Genomic DNA, 6,386 nt, shown 5'->3' with positions numbered 1-6,386 from the left:
CTCCCGCTGGTCCTCCTTCGCAACGAGTCCTCCTCCCCTGGTCCTCCTCCCGCTGGTCCTCCTCCCACTGGTCCTCCTCCCGCAGCTCAGCCTCTTCCTGCAGCGAGTCCTCCTCCCGCTGGTCCTCCTCCCGCTGGGCTCCCCAGTGCGTCCTCCTCCCGAGGCTCAGCCTCTTCCTACAGCGAGTCCTCCTCCCGCTGGTCCTCCTCCCGCTGGTCCTTCTCCCACTGGTCCTCCTCCCGCTGGTCCTCCTCTCGCTGGTCCTCCTCCCATTGGTCCTCCTCCCGCTGGTCCTCCTCTCACTGGTCCTCCTCCCGCTGGTCCTCCTCCCGCTGGTCCTCCTCCCGCTGGGCTCCCCAGTGCGTCCTCCTCCCGTGGCTCAGCCTCTTCCTGCAGCGAGTCCTCCTCCCGCTGGTGCTCCTCCTGCGGGTCCTCCAGGCCCTCACGCAGGGACCGTGCCAGCCCGGGGTTTTGTTTTCCAGACAAGGGGCCTCCGGGGGGTCCCTGTCCCTCCGAGGTGTGGAGCACGTGGAAACTCACTCTGGGAGAGTTCCTGAGTTAAACAATGGACGCCCTCTCCCCACCCACACGTGCCCCTGTCCGAGGCCTCCACGCCCTTTGGCTCCGCACCCGGACGTGCCTGGCGCTGTGGCCCGTCTGCCGAGGCTCCTCACTGCTCCCCGCACCTAGCCCTCCGGCCGTTCTCTGTTCCCAAACGTTCTCCTGAAGCTGCACCTGCCTCCAGTCCTGCTGCGAGGAGGGCATAGGACTCCCTCCGACGCTGCCGTTCAAGCCGGGAGCCGTTCAGTCCGCCAGCCGCTGCCCTGCTCCGGGGAGATGGGGCGCTCGTGGCTCAGCTGCAGGCCGAGCAGCTAACTCCACCCTGCACGGCGCCATCCGCTGGCCGGCAGGTCAGGACCGGACAGGCCGGCCGGCCCCAGCGCAGGCTCCCCCGCGAGCACTGGCCCCTGGTCTCAGGCGCCGTCTGGCCTCCGTGCTCTGCAGAGAGGCGGGGGCGGGGAGGAGCCCGGGCACCAGGAGCCAGGAGCTGGGCTGTGGCCCTCGCTTCTGGCTCGAACCCCTCAGGCCTTGCTGAACCCGGGCTCCGTGTCCAGCTTTGGGCCACACGTGGAGAAGCAGGCGGTCACGTAGAGGAGGGACATCACTGTCCCAGGAGAAGCTTCTGGAAGTGGAGCAACCTGGGCCAGGTTTCCATTTGTTGTTATTTATTTTAATTTAAAAATAAATATTTTTAGTGCCGAAAACGGTGTGGCTCAGTGGATAGAGCGTCGGCCTGGGGACTGAAGGGTCCCGGGTTTGATTCCGGTCAAGGGCATGTACCTTGGTTGCAGGCATATCCCCAGTGGGGGGTGTGCAAGAGGCAGCTGATGGATGACACTCTCTCATTGATGTTTCTAACTCTCTATCTCTCTCCCTTCCTCTCTGTACAAAATCAATAAAATATATTTAAAATGTTTTTATTGATTTCAGAGAGGAAGGGAGAGGGGGAGAGAGAGAGGAACATCAGTGATGACAGAGAATCATGGATGGGCTGCCTCCTGCACGTCCCACACTGGGCTCCGTTTGGCTTTAGATGGAGGCCGTCTTAGGGTGCAGCCCCCTCCCCCGCCCTGCTCATCGGTGGCGGGGTCTCGGCAGTGTCCGTCGGTCTGTCTTTTGCTTAGAAAACAGGATGGAGGCCCTGCCTGACCTGCCTCCTGTCTGGGACAATCCGGCCTCTGGCCTGCCGGGTGCGGAGGGCGCCCTCGCTGCCCCACTGCCCCTCTCGGCCGGTCAGCCCAGGGTCCCCAGTCCCCCCTCCAAGCTGGAGACCCTCCCGGCCCTACACCCGGCCCTTCCCCGGTTAGGGACGTCTGGGAGGGACCGGGGCTTCCCGCTGAGCCCCATTGATGTGGCACCTGGACCCTGTGTGGCCGGCTGCCCCCCGCCCCCCAGGCCAGGGCCGGGGTTTCAGGCCTAAAAGCAGGCGAGTGCGGGCACCGTGAGAAGAGAGGCAGCCTGGCGAGCGGAGGAGTGGGGGCTCCCCCCCATTTGTGGGCTCCCTGGGGGGGGTCCTTCCTGGGGCGGCGGGCAGGGACCTGGGGGCTGCTGGCTCCCATCCGCGGCGGGAGGAGGGAGGAGGCGGGCTCTGGGCGGAGGGCGGCGCCTGAGGGAGACCCCCAGGACCTCACCCGCCCGCCCCCGTGCCCATCGCCGGGCGCCGCGCTCCGCGGGGCTGGGCTGGGGGCCGGGGCGCGTCTGGTGCCGCCGCCTCCTCCCGCGCGGAGCCCCCTCCCGGGGCCGCGCACCGCCCGCCGCCGCCGCGTGCGCCTCGTCTCCGCTCCGCCGGCTGCAGCCAGAGCCCGGCGGGGAGAGGAGGGGGAGGCGGGAGGAGGGAGGAGGGGACAGGCGCAGCGCAGGGAGCGGAGGCTGCGGGAAGGAGCGAGCGGAGCGCCAGCCGGCAGAGCCTCCGAGGACCGCGGCCGCCGCCCGCGTGGTCGCCGGAGACGCGGCCGGAGCCTCCCGGACCCGCCGCCCGCGGCCCGGATGCAGCGGGGCCATGGCCGCCCGGACCCCGGGCCCAGCCGCGGGCAGCGCTGAGCGGTGAGTAGCGGCCCTGCCGCCGGCTCGGTCATTGCCGCCGGGGGCTGGGGCGGCCCAGGGTCCGCGGGGCGCGGGCGGGTGCAGGGGCGGCCGGGCGTGCGCCCTCAGGTCAGGGGCTCCGCGTGGTCCCTCCGGATCGGGGTCCGGGCACGTGGCCCGGCGGGGCCGGAGGGCGATGCGGGAACGCGGAGGCGGCTCCATGGAGACTGGGATCCCGGCGGCGGCGGCGGCGGCGGCACCCGGCGCTGGCGGGGTGGTGGGGAGGCGCACGGAGACCGGCCCTGCCCCGGCCCCGCGGGGGCAGCGGCTCTGCTGCCGGCGCCCAGGCCCGGCCGGAGCGCCGAGGGTCCCCCGGAGGCGGGGTGACCCCCGGAGGAGGGGTGACCCCCGGAGGAGGGGTGACCCCCAGGAGGCAGGCCGGAGGAGGGCAGCGGGGTGACCCCGGCGCGTCTCTCGCGCGGGCTGAGGGGCTCCACGGAACCGGGCTTCCGGCGGCGGGGGTGACCCAGGGGCGGGCACGGCCCTGGCCAAACTTTCTCCCGGCGGCCCGGGGCGGGGGTCTGGGGTGTCCTCGGAGGTCGCAGACGCCGGGCTGGGAGCCTCCCGGGCCCTGTGTCCGCAGCGCCCTGGGCCCGGGGGCGCGGGGGCCGCGGGCGCAGGCTCGGAGCCCGCCCGGCTGGAGGGACCGTGGGCTCCAGTCCTGCCCCAGCGGCCTGGGGTCCGGACTGACCTGGAGGGGGTCCTGGGAGTCACACCCGCCCCTCCCAGCGCCACCGCTCCGGGGCCGGGCTGTTTCCCTCGCCCCCTGCGGGCCGCTCCTCCCCAGGTTAGTGGCTTGTCCAGGGCAGGTCGCTAGTTTCCTGCGAAAGCGCAGGCGGCGTGGGGGTGCCCTGGGCGCCAGGCAGGGGCAGGCGCAGGGGCAGGGCTGGGGGGGGGGCCCGGGGCGCAGGGCTCCAGGGCCGGGGGCTCCGGGTGTGCAGACACCACCGGGAACGAGTGGGAACATCTGCGGCGGGACCCGCGCCTCGTGCGCGCGCAGCTGCGGGGCGTCCTCATCAGCGCGGGGCTCGGGGCGGTGACCCGAGGCCACCGGACCCGCCGGGGCGACCGGCGCGGGAGACAAGTTCGGGGTGAGCGCCCCCTGCCGGCCTGCGGAGGGCGCTTGGCTGCGGGCGGGGGCTTCCCTGGCAGAGGAGCGCCCTGCGGTGGCTTCGGGGTGCGCCCCCCCCCGTACCCCCACCTCCTGGGCGCGAGCTCTCCCCGTGCGGAGGCCAAGCTGCCCTCGCTCCCCTGGAGCCCCCCCCCCCCCATGGGCACAGGTGAGGGCGCAGGGCGCGCTCCCGGGGCAGCGCTGAACCCCCTCCTCCCCCGGGAGCGTCCGGGAGGGGCAGGGCCGCCCGGGGGGTGAGGCGTCGGGGCGCAGTGGAGGGCGCGCTCGGCGGAGAGCCTGGGCCTGTGAGCCAGGCGGGCTGGCCATGGCTGGGGGTTGGTGCTCGGTGGCTGGGGTTTTCGGGAAGGACCCCCCCCCCCCCCATAGCAAGAGGACTCCGGTGGCCGCTCTGAGCCACCCTCCAGGGTCCTGGGCTTTGAGAGACCTCTGTCCACCCGGGTCACCTCAGGTCGCAGGGAGCAGCCGGGAGCCCAGGAAAGCCTGGCACAGGCGGCGCCTCTGGCCTGCCCGGCACCCCCAGGCCGGAGCCGGGCTGCAGCGGAGCCAGCACCACGGACAGGGTCAGGGGCCTGCAGTCCGCCCTCCACCCGCTGTCCTGGAGCCGCTGGGGCGCTGAGCTCCCCACCACCCTGCCTGCCCCAAGCCCCGCAGAGCCCAGGCCCAGAGGTGGGTTGGCAGGAGGCAGGAGGCAGGGGGAAGCTCCGGGGACCGGGTCAGAGGGACGTGGCTTTTCCCTTCGCTCACTCAGCTCTGAGCATCGCCATGGGGCGCGGAGACGCGGAGAGAGACCCCGGCTGACAGGAGGAGCTGAGGTGGTGGCGGGGGAATACTCTTCTCCAGTCCCGTCCTCGCCTGCCTGGTCCAGGCCCCACTACTGGGTGACGCGTGGAAGCTGGAGGCTTGCTCCGGGTCAGGGTGCAGGGTTACCCGCCTCCGCACACAGCTGTCCGGTGCTGCGCCATCAGGAGTGTGTCAGGGTGGCGGCCGGGGGTGGGCGCGGCTCGCAGAGGGCCGGGGAGCCTGTGCAGGCGGCTCCCACACGCCACGTCGCCTGGGAATGGAACTGTCTCTCCAGGTGGCAGCGCGGGGCCTGCCTCCTGTCCGGGCCCGCGGCGTGCGGCTCCGTGTTTATTTATGTCCTCGCTCCTGCTCCACACTCTGTTACCGAGACAAATGGGAGCTGACGCGCCGCTGACAGGGGGTGAGGGATGTTTTATTTTTAAACGAGTGGAGGGGAACAGCCACTTCGCAGTCCCCCCCCCTCACCTGGGATGGGGTGCTCCCCCTGGCACCCGCCTCTCCCCACATCCAAACGCAGCCAGTCTGTGCCCAGTCTCCTTCACTGGCTGCCACTCTCCCCCCACCCCCGCCTGTCCCCGTCTTTCACAGAACGACACGCTGTCTCCATGGGCTCAGGAACAGCCCGACCGCCAGCTCGCTCTCTCTCTGCTGCCTCTGCAGACCTTCCCCTCGGGCCACTGGCTCCTTTTATTTATTGACTGGGGCCCAGTGCACGAATGCGTGCACCTCAGAAGGAACTGTGGGCCTCGAGGCTGCAATGAGCACAGGGGCAGGTCTCAGTCCATCCTCTGTGCCCCTGCCCAGCCCCTCCCGCCACAGCCCCAGCCCCCTGTCTGCCAGCAGCCCTGCTCCCACCGCCCCCACCCCCATACGCAGATGGCACTGGCCCCGGTTGCACCGGCTGACAGCGTGGAGCGGCTGGGGCCGGCACCAGCAGTGATGTGAGTGGTGGCTGCTGCCCCGATCGGCCCTCAGGAGCGGGGGGAGGTGGAGAAGCCCTCAGGGGTCATCAGGGCCGGCAGCTGCTGCTTGCACCCGGTGATGGTGCTGAGCGATAGGGAAGAATTTTCAGTAATCACCAGAGGTTCACCCCGATGAGTGTGTCCCACACCCTGCCTTGGTCTCCCACCCCTGCTCACCTGCTCCACCGTCCCACCGGGGCCAAGGACTGCTTTGTTCCACACACGCCCCCTGGTGGCCAGCTCATGCCATATCGACCTGTGGTTCCGTTGTTCCGCCGTTTGGTCTATTTGCACGTTAGCCTTTTATTATATAGGAAACGGCTGGCCCCATCCCCTCTGCCCTGGCTGTCCGTGTCTCTCCTTCCTGTCCCCCATCCTGTCTGAGGGGCACCCGTGCGAGGTGGGTCTGGCCCTCAGGGCGTCCCGGACAGCAGTGGGACCGAGCACACAGAGGGGCCTTGCTCTGGGTTGGGATCCACAGACAGGAACGGGAGAATCTCGCTTAAGGAAGCACCTGGAGACGTGGACGGATTTGGCTCACAGAATGCATCTTTTTAGGTGCCAGGCACTCTGTCCGTTCATTTGCAGTCACAGCTTCTCCAGCACATAAGGCGACATGGGAGGCGACGAGATAGTAAAGAGCACAAGGCCTGCCACTTTATTATTATTATTATTAATTATTATTATTAAATATATATTTTACTGATGTCAGAGAGGAAGGGAAAGGGAGGTAGAACCATCAGTGAGGAGAGAGGATCATGGACCGGCCGCCTCCTGCATGCCCCCAGTGGGGATGGAGCCCGCCACCCGGGCCTGAGCCCTGACTGGGAGTGGAACCCTGACCTCCT

This window comes from Pipistrellus kuhlii, unplaced genomic scaffold (assembly GCF_014108245.1).
Source record: "Pipistrellus kuhlii isolate mPipKuh1 unplaced genomic scaffold, mPipKuh1.p scaffold_m20_p_44, whole genome shotgun sequence".
Classification (NCBI taxonomy): domain Eukaryota; kingdom Metazoa; phylum Chordata; class Mammalia; order Chiroptera; family Vespertilionidae; genus Pipistrellus; species Pipistrellus kuhlii.
Note: the sequence above shows the minus strand (reverse complement) of the source record.